The sequence below is a fragment of the Chiloscyllium punctatum genome, chromosome 4 (assembly GCF_047496795.1).
Source record: "Chiloscyllium punctatum isolate Juve2018m chromosome 4, sChiPun1.3, whole genome shotgun sequence".
Classification (NCBI taxonomy): domain Eukaryota; kingdom Metazoa; phylum Chordata; class Chondrichthyes; order Orectolobiformes; family Hemiscylliidae; genus Chiloscyllium; species Chiloscyllium punctatum.
The window spans coordinates 88984461-89000788 of record NC_092742.1 but is presented as its reverse complement, the minus strand read 5'-3'; the positions used below and the strand labels follow the sequence as shown (position 1 = coordinate 89000788).

At 43.0% G+C, this 16328-nt stretch overlaps 1 protein-coding gene across 1 annotated transcript in view; it reads right to left on the bottom strand.

Annotated features, from left to right (window-relative positions):
* Nucleotides 1-2501: 2501 nt before the first annotated feature.
* LOC140476514 (transmembrane protein 121) overlaps nucleotides 2502-16328 on the bottom strand; it is a 134839-nt gene continuing 121012 nt past the window's right edge. Inside the window, exon 2 of the transcript XR_011960499.1 lies at nucleotides 2502-3624. The gene's annotated coding sequence lies outside the window, so the exon portion shown is untranslated. The remainder of the gene's footprint in view (nucleotides 3625-16328) is intronic.

The following is a 16328-nucleotide window of genomic DNA, read 5'->3' as shown; positions in this document are numbered from 1 at the left end:
AAGTGAGATATTTAATTAGGGAGGTGGCTGGGTCAAAGAATCAAATATGGAGAGCTGTGATAAATCAAAGCATTGAGAGAAAGCAATCAAAGGTTATTGAAGCAGGATACAATAAATAAACCATCACAGGAAGAGATAGATAATATAAATCTAAGAGTAAATCAATAGATAATATTAAAGGTTATGAAAATAATAAAATGATTAAAACTAAAGGCTCTGCATTTGAAGTCATGCAGTATTCAAACCAAAATTGATGAACTAATAGGGCAAATAGAAATGAACAAGTATAATGTAGTAGCCATTACAGAGACACGGCTGCAGGATGACATGGACTAGGATATTGAAGGTTTCAGGACCCAGAGGAAAAGGAAGTGGCTAATGAGAGAGTTGACATGCTGGCTGTACTTCTGCAAAATTCCCTAGCTTCGAGGAAGGTTCATAAGACCATAACTCTGAAGTGCATGATCCCTCTCTCTTTCCCACACTGTATTCCATCTGCCACTTCTTTGACCACTCTCCTAGCCTGTTCAGGGTCTTCTGCAACCTTCCTGCTTCCTCCACCTATCTGTCCCTCCACCTATTTTTGTGTCATCTCCAAACTTAGAAACAGTGCCCTCAGTTCCTTTTTTGAGACCTTTAATGTCGAAGTGACACTAGTTGTGATCCCAGCACAGACACACGTGGGCCTCTGGTAGTCACCCGTTGCCATCCTCAGAAAGACCCCTTAATCCCCGTTCTCTGTCATCTGCCATTCAGCCAGTTCTCTATTCATTGCCAATGCTATTTGTCATGGACTAGGCCAGACCATTCAAAACATTCTTAAGCAGGCAGCTCCAGACCATAACTTTGCAAACTGGTTCAGTAAGTGTATAGTGAAAATTACTCAAGAATTGATTACTAGATTTTAAAACAGACTAAAATTTATTCACATTATTACACAATGAAACACAAAGAACAGAGTAAAGGACCCCTACAGAACTCAGTCTATCCAAACTGGACATAATTATGCTGTTCTGAATATACACAACAGTCCCATTAAGCAAACTCCCTTTAAAAACCAGTATAAATGCAACACATGCTTACAGGTTAAAGTTGAAGGGCAGAAAGAGAGAGAAAGTTTCCACACAGCTCACTGTTGAACTCCTCACCAGTTCAGAACTAAACTAAACTGCTCAGTTAGAGAGCTGACCACTCCCCTTTCATTCTACAGGTCACTTCTAAAACATGACCACTTTGGCCTGAAGTCTCAACTGTTTACATATAAACAAAAGGCCTCTCAAAATCCTTTTCCTCTCTGTACCAAACCAGACTGATTGGACCCCAGCCTGGTTTATTACCCCTCTGAAAAAACTCAATGACAGAGTCTCCTTGAGCCAAGGAACAGCTTTTAGAAACAAAAGGGATGAGCTTTGTGACATATTAGATAGGAAAGGGATTTCATGCACGAATCACAAAAAGCTAGTAAGCAGATTCATCAAGTAATCAAGGAAGCTAATAGAATGTTACTGTATAATAAGGACAACTGAATGCCAAAGTAGAAATACTATGCTTCAGTTTGACAGGGGAAGGTTGAGACCACATCATTAGTGCTGTGTACAGTATTGGTTATCTTTTAAGGAAAGATATAATTGCATTGCAAGCCAGTTTAGACAAGACAAACACTAATGTTATGGACCAGATCAGACCCCCTCAAAATATTTTAAGAAGGTAGCCTAGATCCTATCTTATTCTTATTTTAAAGACAAATGGAAAGTGTCTGTTCCAGATGCAATGTGACTGGTCAAACTATTCAACAATAGCAAAGCACAATCTATTTAACACTGAGGTTAAAATACAAGCAAAGGAAGAGGAATTTAGAATAACTTAAATATATTGGAAACTTAGAATAATAGATACAGTAACTGTTACTAATTAACTGTTCCAATGTGGTAACATCCCATAAACACACCTCTTGGCAAAAAAAAAATTCATACACGGAATCTCACAGGCAGTTCTGCATTCCAGGTGGGGGAAAAATCAATCAAGGGAAAATTCAGAGAGAGTAGCAGCCAGGAGACATTCACAGAAGCTCCTGACTCTGTTGAGACCCCAATAGCTTCTGATGCTACCCAGAAATCCTGATCTGTGAGGGCTGGCCACTCCTACTCAGGCTTCATTTGAATAAAAACCCAAGGCCTCCCAAGCTGTTTACTCAAGTGGTCTTCAGTAGCCACTCCATACCTCTCGTTCAATCTCTCCCTTAAAAGAAACCAGAACAAAATAACCTCTTAAAGTTAGGGCATCATCACACTAGACTCATAAGTGAAATGGGAGAAAGTGAGGACTGCAGATCAGAGTCGAAGAGTGTGGTGCTGGAAACACACAGCCGGTCAGGCAGCATCCGAGAAGCAGGAGAATCGACGTTTCAAAGATAAGCTCTTCATCAGGAAAAGCTTGTGCTCGAAATGTCGACTCTCCTGCTCCTCAGATGCTGCCTGACCGGCTGTGTGTTTCCAGCACCACACTCTTCGACTCTAATAACTGAAATGTTTGGGTTGCCTTGTAAGCGATAGTTGGACAGCCTAGACTTGTATCCTTTGGAGTTTAGTCAATTTAGCAGCAACATGGCGAAAATATAAGACCCCGAGAGGACTTGACAGTGCGAATGTGGAAGGAATATTTCCTCTCATGGGAGAATCTAATACAAAGGGCTGTTGTTTGAAAATAAGGAGCCATCCATTTGAAAGAGATTTGGTGATTTTCTTTTCTCTTATAGATTCATGAATGTTTGGAACTCTTCCTCAAAAGGCAGTGGAAACAGAGCCTTTGAATACTTTTAAGGCAGATTCAGATAGATTCTTGTTTAAACAAGTGGGTGAAAGGTTATTCTTATTCAGCATGGAGACGCCGTAATCAGATTTGCCATGATTTTATTAAATGGCAGAACAGGGTCAAGGGATCAAATGGTTTACTTTTCCTGCCATTAACTTGCATGCTCGTACATTCATAATTTTGCGGTGGGTAACTCGCTGTCTTGTCTTCCCAGAGCCTGTCCACTATTTATAAGGCACAAGTTAGGATTGTGATGGACGTTCTCCACTGGCCTGGAGGAGCACAGCTCCGACAATGTTGCAGAACCTGGACACCATCCAGGGCAAAGCAGCCCTCTTAAATGACATCCCATTCATCACCGGGCACATTTGCTCCCTGATGGACACCACTGCAGGAGCTCAGCTATTTTTCAAGAGCACCTTCCAAACCTGCAACCCAGAAGGATAAAGGCAGCAAATGTATCAGCAAGTTCCCCAGCAAGCCGTACACCGTCCTGGCTCAGAGTTATATTGCCTTTCCTTCACTGTCACTGGGTCAGAATCCTGGACGTCTCTCTCTGGCAGCTTGGATGGTAACAGTTCAAGAGACAGTTCTCCTCCACCTTCTCAAGAGTGGGCAACAAATGCTACACAGGAACCATGATGATCCGGCATTCGATTATCCAAATTCAGATTATCCACCAAGGTCACCAGGTCCCGATGCTTGGCTAAACTGTGTTATCTGGCATTCGATTGTCCGAACAAAATGCTCCCCGCCCGTGTCGTTCAGATAATCGAGGTTCCTCTTTGTAGTCTGGCCAATGATGCCGACATCCTGTAGAAGAATCAAAAAAAAAATGTTAGACAGCTATTCAGGGGCAAGATTAACTGCACGTTTTAAGATTGAAAACAAAATCTTTTGCTATCACTCGCCCAATATCTGCTTGATCAGCAATCTCTGCGATTGTTTTCACTTCCTCACAGTGGCCTTCTCAAAATAGGTGCATGCAATTTCAAAGTGAACAAGAGCAACAGGCCTTGTGAAGCTATTATCTAGTAACTAGTCAAACATAAATGAGCTCCATCTATCGAGAAATGACTGCAGTCTCCATTAATCTGGTTCAGATGGAACCACTGATTATAATAATGCATTCTAAATCTAGTCAAAAGACAGGAATAGCTGAGTACATCCAGGTATGGGCCTTGATACTCTGTTCTTACTGACATTAATCTTCCATGTATTTTAATGAATGAACGTTGGTGAAAACATTCGATATTTACAGTCGTGGATCACAGACCAGGTGGATAATTATAAAGAAGAACTGTGAGTGTATATCTATAAAATAATCATTGAACAAACTCTAATGTCATGCAATGAATAGCTAATGTAATTGCTTTTTGCAATACAGACCTCCCTGCATTTTTGCTGAGAGGTAAAAATGTTGACAGGCATTGTGGTCCTTTCCCTGACTGTTACTTCATGCGCTCCCCAATGGGTTTACGTCCTCCGCCAGACACCTGAACTGTAGTTCCAGAAAAGTGCTGAGGGGGCTGCTGCATTGTCAGAGGTTCAAATCAAGACCCCATCTCCCATCTGAGGTGGATAGGGAAGATCCCACAGTATTCTTTGTAAGTGGAGTTGGCCCTCAAGAAAACAACACCCAAAAAAACAGTGGATTGATCATTACCACAAAGCTATTTGTGGGATCTAGCTGTGTGCAGATTTCCTATACAATGTTCACTGAATCTGAAGCATTGGGGCCCTGAAGACTTCCTTTTCTGGGCCAGTCTTCCTGCCACTTACCAAGATGGCAGCGGAGTAGGACACTTCAGCCAGAGCTCGTACACTCTGTATGTTTCTTTCCTGTTTCTTTCTTGTTTACCCCCTTTTTTTTTCTTTGCTTTCCCTCTTGGTGTTTCTTCCTGGCCTCAGTGTGGACCGGGCAAGCTGCCCATGGCTGTGTCTTTGCCTGGTCTCTTGGGTCGAAGTGGCGGTGCCTCAGCGTGCAATTGGATCCTGCCCGGACATGTTCTGAAGGCTCCAGGAGGAGACTGGGGAGGCAGCAGCCTCAGCAACGGCAGCAGCTTCAGCAACAGCAGCAGCGATGGGCTGGCGGCCCATTGCAGGAGGAGTGAGCAGTGAGGGAGCTCCACTATGATCTGCAATGCTGGCATTGGGAACAGGCAGCTGAGGTCTCCCAGGGAGCGAGTTAAGCAGAGGACTAATTGAAGCCTGCTGAACATTTAACTTAATCCCTTCATTTTTCCAGTTTAAATTAAGAAGGACTTTAATGTGAACGATCACCTTATTTCTTTACTTTCTACTTATTCTATGAAGGTAGTGCTAACCTTTTTAACTCAGTTTCTCTCATTTCTTTGTACCTAGGCTTTTTGAACCTAGGTACCTTTGTACCTAAGATGGCGTCATATGTGGCATTATCCACTTGTTATTGTCTTCAGTACTTGAGTATATGTGACAATAAAATCTAAATCCCATAACATAATCTATCCTCCAGTTTCCACTCCTTCAGAATTCTCCGCAACATGATCTACTTCCTCTGCTCCATCCTTATTGACTACATTCCTGTTAATCCCATCCTGTGCTAATGCTGCCTGCCGTGGGTTCCCTTTTGATTGACCTCTGTCTTCCCCTTCCCCAGTTGTAAGGTCTTGCCATCCATACTCAACAGGAGTCATTTTGCTTTTTGGCTAGAGGACTACTTTTTGGTTTTTAGGCACTACTTTTTCATTCTCACTAACATATGCATAACGTGGTACAACCACACAGTAACAATGCCTCCTGTGTTTGTTTTGATTTATGAGGTATCTGAGATCGCACAGAAAATGAATTGGACGAATTCATCAATATCCTCAATAAAAGCATCTTCTCATTCAAGTTGCACATAAGGAAAGCAGTAATACTACAGTATTTAAATTAGAACAAAAAAGCAGGAAAATAGTTGGCAATAAAGCTACTTTCCAAAATAACTTACTTATACTCTACATGCAAAAGGCCAGCACCCTAAACACATCTTCCACAGACGGAGGGATGAGACTGACTGTCCTGATCACATCATAGTTCCCCATTAAAGGTGTTTAATACTATTCGCTCTCAGAATCACAGAACAGTTAGATTGTATCTGCTCAGCCCATCATGTCTGCATTGGCTCTCTGAGCATTTTAACTCAGTGCTGTTTCTCTGTATTCCTGCACATAGTTTCTGTATTTAAATAACCATCTAATGCCCCCTTGAATGCCTCAATTGAACCTGCCTCCACTGCATGCCTAGTAATGCATTCCCCACACCTTATCTATTCACTTTATGAATCTTTTACTTTCCTCTCACCTCGCATTTGCTTCTTTTGTAGAATGCTTTAAATTTGTGTCCTCTGGTTCTAGATCTGTTTGAGTAACAAGACTTCCTCGCTATTCATTCTGTCAAGACACCAAATGAATTTGAAAACTTCTGTCAAATCTTCTGTTTTCTCCGAGGAAAGCAATTCCAAATTTTTCAGTCTATCCTCATAACTGAACTGCCTTGTCTCTAGAAACCTTCTCATAAATTGCTTCTGTACTCTCTCTTCAATGCATTTGCATATGGCATGTTCCCAGAACTGTACACATTACTACGGCTAAGGTCAAACAAGTGATAGAGTAATCGTGATGTACACCACAGAAACAGGCCCTTTGGTCCAACTCGTCCATGCCAACCAGATATCCTTACCTAATCTTGTCCCATTTGCCAGCATTTGGCCCATATCCCTGTAAACCCTTCCTATTCATATACTCATCCAGATGTTCTTTTAAATGTCGTAATTGTACCAGCCTCCACCACTTCCTCTGGCAGCTCATTCCACCCTCTTCATGAAAACATTACCCCTTAGGTCCCTATTAAATCTTTCCCCTCTCTCTCTAAACCTATGCCCTGTAGTTCTGGACTTCCCCACTCCAGGGAAAAGACCTTGTCTATTTACCCTATCCATGCCCCTCATGATTTTATAAACCTCTATAAGGTCACCTCTCAGCCACTGATGCTCCAGAGAAAACAGCCCCAGCCTATTCAGCCTCTCCCTATAACTCAAACCCTCCAATCCTTGTAAATCTTTTCTGAACCCTTTTATGTTTCACAATATCCTTCCTATAGGAGGGAGACCAGAATTTCACACGATATTCCTAAAGTGGCCTCATCAATATCCTGTAAAGCCACATCATGACCTCCCAATTCCTATACTTGATGCTCTGACCAATAAAGCATACCAAACACCTTCACTATCCTATCTACTTGCGACTCCACTTTCAAGGAGCTATGAGCCTGCACTCCGAAGTCTCTTTGTTCAGCAACACTCCCCAGGACCTTACAATTAATCACTCAGATCCATTTTCCTGCTTCTTTCCATAACCCTTTATTAGGCCTTAACCCGAACTTTTTCTTATTTTAAAAGATAAATGCTCCAGATGCACTGCAACTGGTCACACTACGCGATATTAATCAAGACAATTTATTTAAACACCATAGTTAAAATACATCAGGAATTTAGAATAACATACCTCGATTGGAAAAAGTAATGGAATAATGGGTACAGTAATGGTTACTGATCAAATATTCCAATGTAGTAACATTCCCTAAACAAACACTTTGGCAAAAGGGCAAATTTAGAAATTCGATTTTCTCAGATGCAACCAGCAGCAGAGAGAAAAAATAGCAAGTGAAAACTCAGTAGCAGCTCGGAAACCTTGACAGCAGCTTCAACTCCCCGCTCCAGTTCTCTATGCCCCTATTAATGAACCCTAATACGCCATATGCTTTATTAACAGCTCTTTTTGTCCATTTAGTGACAATTAATGATACATGTACATGTACATTCAATTCTGTCTGCTCCAGCGCCCTTTGGAATAGTACCCTTATATAAGCTGTGCTGTCTTTCCATGTTCTTTATTGCAAAATGCAACATATCACACCTCTCCACACTGAACTTCATTTGTCACCTATCTGCCCACTCCACTAAACAATGTCCTTTGGAGCTCCACATTGTCCCCATCAAAGTTTATAAATCTCCATGTTTAGTGTCATTGGCAAACTTTTGAAATTGACCTCTGCATATCATAATAGATGTATATCAGAAAAGGTGAGATACCTGATAGCAAACTCTAGGGAACTCCTGGGCAATCCACCTTCCACCCCAAAAACCAGCCATGAGCCATTGCTGTCTGTTTCCTGTCACACAGTTGAACTGCAGCCTGGATTTCCCAGCTTGTTTGCAGCTTTCACAACTCATCCTGAAAGAGACTTCATTTTTACTTTGACACTCTCCACTGTCTCTGAGACCATATTAGGAACAGCCACTGCTCCTGGTCTAACAATGAATGATTGGATGACATTCCATTTTGTATCTTGTCAGCAGTTCTGTTCTCCCCTGCTGACTTCAAATGCTTGAAATTTTTCAATTTCAATTTCGCCCAGCTCTTCTCATTGTCATGACACAAGGTTCTTAATGTTGAAGTGTCCTGAGAATAGCACAGCACTTTCAAATATTTGCCTTTGTCTCAATCTCCATCTGCTTACAGCCACCTCAGCTTTATCTGCATATGTATCTGCCTCTGTCCCTTGCTCTTTCTCACCCTTTATGTTCATCATTCACTTACCTTATGCTTTCTGTGTCACATTGTCTCTTTTTGCCAGTGTTATGTGCCTATTCCTCTGTTCTGAACCACTCAAATAGATGTGATGGTCAAGAAAGCTCGCCAACACAACAACGCCTCCTCTTTTTCAAGAGGCTAAGGAAATTTGGCATGTTCATAAGGACCCTCACCAACTTTAACAGATGTACCACAGAAACCATCCTATCTGGGTGCCTCATGGCTTCTGCTGTACCCAGGACCGTAAGAAACTACAGAAAGTTGTGAATACAGCCCAGACATAAGCTATACTCTCATCCATTGACTCCATCTATTCATTGCTGCAGAAGAGCAGTCAACATCATCAAAGACCCCTCCCATTCCAGTTTTAATCTCTTCCAACTTCTTCTGTCGAACAGAAGATACAAAAGTTTAAACGCACATAACAAGAACCGATTCATGAACAGTTTCTTCCCCACTGTTATTAGAGTGCTGAAAGGACCTCAAAATTTTCAAACTAATATTGATCTTGCTTTGTGCACCTCCTGTTCAGCAGTAACTTTGAATTCCTCACTCTGTTTAATCACCCTATGATCTGTATATCTTGATTGGTATGATCTGTCTGTACTACACACACAACAAAACTTTCCACTGTACTTAGGTACATGGATCAACAATAAATCAAATCAAATATCTCTATGCACTGTCTTTCTCTGCCTATGTTTAAATGTCTTGTATGTTTGTTTTTCCTTCTATCTGGTGCATGTTTCATCGCTGGCGATTTTAACACCCCAAAGCAAATGGCTGGGTTTAGGTCTTGAGGAAGTGGGCAGCACGGTGGCATAGTGGTTAGCACTGCTGCCTCACAGCACCAGAGTCATAGAGTCATAGAGATGTACAGCATGGAAACAGACCCTTCGGTCCTACCCATCCATGCCAACCAGATATCCCAACCCAATCTAGTTCTACCTGCCAGCACCCGGCCTATATCCCTCCAAACACTTCCTACTCATATACCCATTCAAATGCCTCTTAAATGTTGCAATTGTACCAGCCTCCACCACTTCCTCTGGCAGCTCATTCCATATACATACCACCCTCTGCATGAAAAAGTTGCCCCTTAGATCTCTTTTATATCTTTCCCCTTAGATCTCTTTTATATCTTTCCCCTTTCACCCTAAACCTATGCCCTCTAGTTCTAGACTCTCCGACCCCAGGGAAAAGACTTTGCCTATTTACCCTATCCATGCCCTTCATAATTTTGTATATCTCTATAAGGTCACCCCTCAGCCTCCAATGCTCAAGGGAAAACAGCCCCAGCCTGTTCAGCCTCTCCCTATAGCTCAAATCCTCCAACCCTGGCAACATCCTAGTAAATCTTTTCTGAACCCTTTCAAGTTTCACAACATCTTTCTGATAGGAAGGAGACCAGAATTGCGCACAATATTCCAACAGTGGCCTAACCAATGTCCTGTACAGTCGCAACATGACCTCCCAACTCCTGTACTCAATACTCTGACCAATAAAGGATAGCATACCAAACTCCGCCTTCACTATCCTATCTACTTGCAACTCCACTTTCAAGGAGCTATGAACCTGCATTCCAAGGTCTCTTTGTTCAGCAACACTCCCTAGGACCTTACCGTTAAGTGTATAAGTCCTGCTAAAATTTGCTTTCCCAAAATGCAGCACCTCACATCTATCTGAATTAAACTCCATCTGCCACTTCTCAGCCCATTGGTCCATCTGGTCCAGATCCTGTTGTAATCTGAGGTAACCCTCTTCGCTGTCCACTACACCTCCAATTTTGGTGTCATCTGCAAACTTACTAACTGTACCTCTTTTGCTCACATTCAAATCATTTATATAAATGACAAAAAGTAGAGGACCCAGCACTGATTCTTGTGGCACTCCACTGGTCACAGACCTCCAGTCTGAAAAACAACCCTCCACAACCACTCTTTGTCTTCTACCTTTGAGACAGTTTTGTATCCAAATGCTAGTTCTCCCTGTATTCCATGAGATCTAACCTTGCTAATCGGTCTCCCATGGGGAACCTTGTCAAACATCTTACTGAAGTCCATATAGGTCACATCTACTGCTCTGCCCTCATCAATCTTCTTTGTTACTTCTTCAAAAAACTCAATCAAGTTTGTGAGACATGATTTCCCATGCACAAAGACATGTTGACTATCCCGAATCAGTCCTTGCCTTTCCAAATACATGTACACCCTGTCCCTCAGGATTCCCTCCAACAACTTGCCCACCACTGAGGTCAGGCTCACCGGTCAAATGTTCCCTGACTTGTCTTTACCACCCTTCTTAAACAGTGGCACCACGTTAGCCAACCTCCAGTCTTCCGGCAGCTCATCTGTGACTATCGATGATACAAAAATCTCAGCAAGAGACCCAGCAATCACTTTTCTAGCTTCCCACAGAGTTCTAGGGTGCACCTGATCAGGCCCTGGGGATTTATCCACCTTTAACTATTTTATGAGATCCAGCACTTCCTCCTCTGTAATCTGGACATTTTGCAAGATGTCACCATCTATTTCCCTAGAGTCTCCATATCCTTCTCCACAGTAAATACCAATGCAAAATATTCATTTAGTATCTCCACCATTTTCTGTGGCCTTGCTGATCTTTGAGGGGCCATATTCTCTCCCTAGTTATCCTTTTGTCCTTAATATATTTGTAAAAACCCTTTGGATTCTCCTTATTTCTATTTGCCAAAGCTATCTCATGTCCCTGTCTTGTCCTCCTGATTTCCCTCTTAAGTATACTCCAACTTCCTTTATACTCTTCTAAGGATTCACTCAATCTATCCTGTCTATACCTGACATATGCTTCCTTCTTTTTCTTAACCAAACCCTCAATTTCTTTAGTCATCCAGCATTCCCTATACCTACCAGCCTTTCCTTTCACCCTGACAGGAATATACTTTCTCTGGATTCTTGTTATCTCATTTCTGAAGGCTTCCCATTTTCCAGCTGTCCCTTTACCTGCGAACATCTGCCTCCAATCAGCTTTCGAAAGTTAGAACATAGAACATAGAACATAGAACAATACAGCACTGAACAGGCCCTTCGGCCCACGATGTTGTGCCGAACTTCTAACCTAGATTAAGCACCCATCCATGTACCTATCCAAATGCCGCTTAAAGGTCACCAATGATTCTGACTCTACCACTCCCACGGACAGCGCATTCCATGCCCCCACCACTCTCTGGGTAAAGAACCCACCCCTGACATCTCCCCTATACCTTCCACCCTTCACCTTAAATTTATGTCCCCTTGTAACACTCTGTTGTACCCGGGGAAAAAGTTTCTGACTGTCTACTCTATCTATTCCTCTGATCATCTTATAAACCTCTATCAAGTCACCCCTCATCCTTCGCCGTTCCAACGAGAAAAGGCCAAGAACTCTCAACCTATCCTCGTACGACCTACTCTCCATTCCAGGCAACATCCTGGTAAATCTTCTCTGCACCCTCTCCAAAGCTTCCACATCTTTCCTAAAGTGAGGCGACCAGAACTGCACACAGTACTCCAACTGTGACCTAACCAAAGTCCTGTACAGCTGCAACATCACTTCACGACTCTTGAATTCAATCCCTCTGCTAATGAACGATAATACTCCATAGGCCTTCTTACAAACTCTATCCACCTGAGTGGCAACCTTCAAAGATCTATGTACATAGACCCCAAGATCCCTCTGTTCCTCCACCTGACTAAGAACCCTACCATTAACCCTGTATTCCGCATTCTTATTTGTTTTTCCAAAATGGACAACCTCACACTTGGCAGGGTTGAACTCCATCTGCCACTCCTCAGCCCAGCTTTGCATCACATCTAAGTCCCTCTGCAGCCGACAACAGCCCTCCTCACTGTCCACAACTCCACCTATCTTCGTATCATCTGCAAATTTACTGACCCACCCTTCGACTCCCTCATCTAAGTCATTAATAAAAATTACAAACAGCAGAGGACCCAGAACTGATCCCTGCGGAACTCCACTTGTAACTGGGCTCCAGGCTGAATATTTACCATCTACTACTACTCTCTATCTTCGACCGGTTAGCCAGTTTTCTATCCAATTGGCCAAATTTCCCTCTATCCCATGCCTCCTGACTTTCCGCATAAGCCTACCATGGGGAACCTTATCAAATGCCTTACTAAAATCCATGTACACTACATCCACTGCTCTACCCTCATCCACATGCTTGGTCACCTCCTCGAAGAATTCAATAAGACTTGTAAGGCAAGACCTACCCTTCACAAATCCATGCTGGCTGTCCCTAATCAAGCAGTGTCTTTCCAGATACTCGTAAATCCTATCCCTCAGTACCCTTTCCATTACTTTGCCTACCACAGAAGTAAGACTAACTGGCCTGTAATTCCCGGGGTTATCCCTATTCCCTTTTTGAACAGGGGCACAACATTCGCTACTCTCCAGTCCCCTGGTACCACCCCCGTTGCCAGTGAAGACGAGAAGATCATTGCCATCGGTACTGCAATTTCCTCTCTTGCTTCCCACATAATCCTAGGATAAAAGTTCTTGCCTAGTTCTTGCCTAATACCGTCAAAATTGGCCTTTCTCCAACTTAGAAGTTCAACTTTTAGATCTGGTCTATCCTTTTCCATCACTATTTTAAAACGAATAGAATTATGGTCGCTGGCCCCAAAGTGCTCCCCCACTGACACCTCAGTCACCTGCCCTGCCTTATTTCCCAAGACTAGGTCAAGTTTTGCACCTTCTCTAGTAGGAACATCCACATACTGAATCAGAAAATTGTCTTGTACGCACTTAAGAAATTCCTCTCCATCTAAACCTTTAACACTATGGCAGTCCCAGTCGATGTTTGGAAAGTTAAAATGCCCTACCATAACTACCCTATTATTCTTACAGATAGCTGAGATCTCCTTACAATTTTGTTTCTCAATTTCCCTCTGACTATTGGGGGGTCCATAATACAATCCCAATAAGGTGATCATTCCTTTCTTATATCTCAGTTCCAGACCCGGGTTCAATTCCCACCTCAGGCAACTGTCTGTGTGGAGTTTGCACATTCTCCCCAAGTCTGCGTGGGTTTCCTCTGGGTGATTAGATTAGATTAGATTAGATTACTTACAGTGTGGAAACAGGCCCTTCGGCCCAACAAGTCCACACCGACCCGCCGAAGCGCAACCCACCCATTCCCCTACATTTACCCTTTTACCTAACACTACGGGCAATTTAGCATGGCCAATTCACCTAACCTGCACATCTTTGGACTGTGGGAGGAAACCGGAGCACCCGGAGGAAACCCACGCAGACACGGGAAGAATGTGCAAACTCCACACAGTCAGTCGCTCCGGTTTCCTCCCACTGTCCAAAAAATGTACAGGTTAGGTGAGTTGGCCATGCTAAATTACCCGTAGTATTAGGTGAAGGGGTAAATGTAGGGGTATGGGTCTGAATGGGTTGCTCTTCAGAGGGTTGGTGTGGACTTGTTGGGCCGAAGGGCCTGTTTCCACACTTAAGTAATCTAATTTAATGGATGTCAAAATGTTAGCAATTTGAAACACAAATCTACCCATCTCTTGTTGAACAGATGGGATGGGTAAATAAACCTGTAGAAGGGACTTTCCTCATTTCATTGGGTTATTTTAGTTCAGGTTTTAGGTTTTGGAAATCCTGGCAGCTAATGGAGACGAGGACGGATATATGAGAATGATGAATGCCTTTCCAGCAATGCTTGTGGACCAGGAGGAACAGGGCTGTTTTCCCACCCCACCGGCATATCCTCACGACCAAAAGCAAGATAGGCCACTACCCCAGTGATGGAACCCTCTCTTATCAGAATCTTTCTCTCCATCTTTGCCCTTCGTATCCCTGCTCCAATCTCCACGCTCCATGAACTGTGACTCTTTGCCTGCCTTCCATGGCAGGCTTTTCTAAACCTAGCCTTTCTCCACAAATGTCCTCTGGCTGCGGCCTCCAATGTCCCTCTGATCCTTTCCAGTCTTGTCCCACTCCAAGCTTTAATCTCCATCGCCCACACCTCCCCCCCCCCCACCCCCAGCCCCAACACTGATTTTCCTTCTGTCCATACAGATACAAGTCTCCCAATGCCAACGCTTCTGATCTCCCAAAAATACCAGCCCCCAACCAGCACTTAAAGTACTAAATTAAACATTAATAAAATGTTGGAAATATCCAGTACATTAGGGCAGCATCTGTGGAGGGAAGGATCATCTGTTTTGATGATGCACTTGGTAGTCTTCTGGATTTCAATGGTCTCTAAATGCAAACTCTGCTCCATTTTATTTCTGTTGCTCCTTTGGTTTCCTGTTTTTCCAGTCAGCAGCTCCTCTGATCAGGGCACTTGTTTTATGTCTTGTCTCTTTGTCTGCCTTGTCACCAATCTCTCTGGTCCTTTACAACCACCTCTTCCATCCTTCAGTCTCTCCTAATTTTAGCCCCATTGCCTTTAACCTTGACACATCTCTTTATCTCTTCCTCGAAACCTATTATGTCCCTATTTGGAAATGCCGGTGTTAAACCGGGGTATACAAAGTTAAAAATCACACAACACCAGGTTATAGTCCACAAACACCTGATGAAGGAACGGCGCTCCGAAAGCTAGTGCTTCCAATTAAACCTGTTGGCCTATAACCTGGTGTTGTGTGATTTTGAACTTAATTATGTCCCTACGTTTTCCCAGTTTTGCTGAGTGGTACCTGATATGGTAACTGTGTTCCCCTCTCCCCATGGTTGCTCCTTGACCATTTGCACCATTTTCTAATTTCTTTTACAAATATACAGCACTTGTGGTATCTTGCTTTTCAATTAATATCTCAAATAGATTGTCTATCTGCTCTTTCTATTTACTGTACTTACTGGTTGAGCTTAGAGTCAAACAGATGTACAGCACGGTAGAAGACCCTTCAGTTTAACCGGTCCATGCTGACCAGATATCCTCAATAAGTCTAGTCTCATTTGTCAGCTTTTGGCCCATGCTCCTCTAAACCCTTCCTATTCATATACCCATCCAGATGCCTTTCAAATGTTGTAATTGTACCAGCCTCCATCACTTCCTCTGGCAGCTCATTCCATACACACACCACCCTCTGTGTGAAAAAGTTGCCCCTTAGGTCCCTTTTATTTCTTTCTCCTCTCACCCTAAACCTATGCCCTCTAGCTCTGGAATCCCCTACCCTGGGAAAAATACCTTGGGTCTTCACCCTATCCATGTACCTCATGATTTTATAAACCTCTATAAGGTCACTCCTCAACCTCTGATGCTCCAGGGAAAATAGCCCCAGCCTATTCAGCCTCTCGCTGTAGCTCAAATCCTCCAACCCTGGCAAAACATTTTCTGCACCCTTTCAAGTTTAACAATGTATAGCTTGCTGTGAACAAATTGCCTGCCGTGCTTCCTGCATTATAACACCAATTAGGTACTTAATAAAGGCAAAATATTACAGATTCTGGTAATCTGAAACTAACACAGAGAATGCTGGAGAAACTCAGCAAGTCTGGCAGCATCTACAGAGACTGAAAAATAGTCAACGTTTCATGCCCAGTAAGACTGTCTCCTTCAGACCTGATTTAATGTATTTAGTTGTGAAGCACTTTTCTCAGTTCTCTCATGGATGTCACTAGTTAGTCACATTTATTGCCCATCCCTTGAGAGAACTGAGAAAAGTGCTTCACAACTAAATACATGGTGAGCTGCCTTCTTGAACTGCTGCAGTCCATGTACTGTAGATTGATCCGGAATGCTGTTAGAGATGGAATTCCAGGATTTGGACCCAGCCACTGTGAAGGAACGGTGATATATTTCAAAGTCAGGATAGTGAGAGGAACTTGCAGGTAGTGGTAATCCCATACTGCCCTTCTAGAAGGAAGTGGTCATGGTTTTGGAAAGTGTTGTTTAAG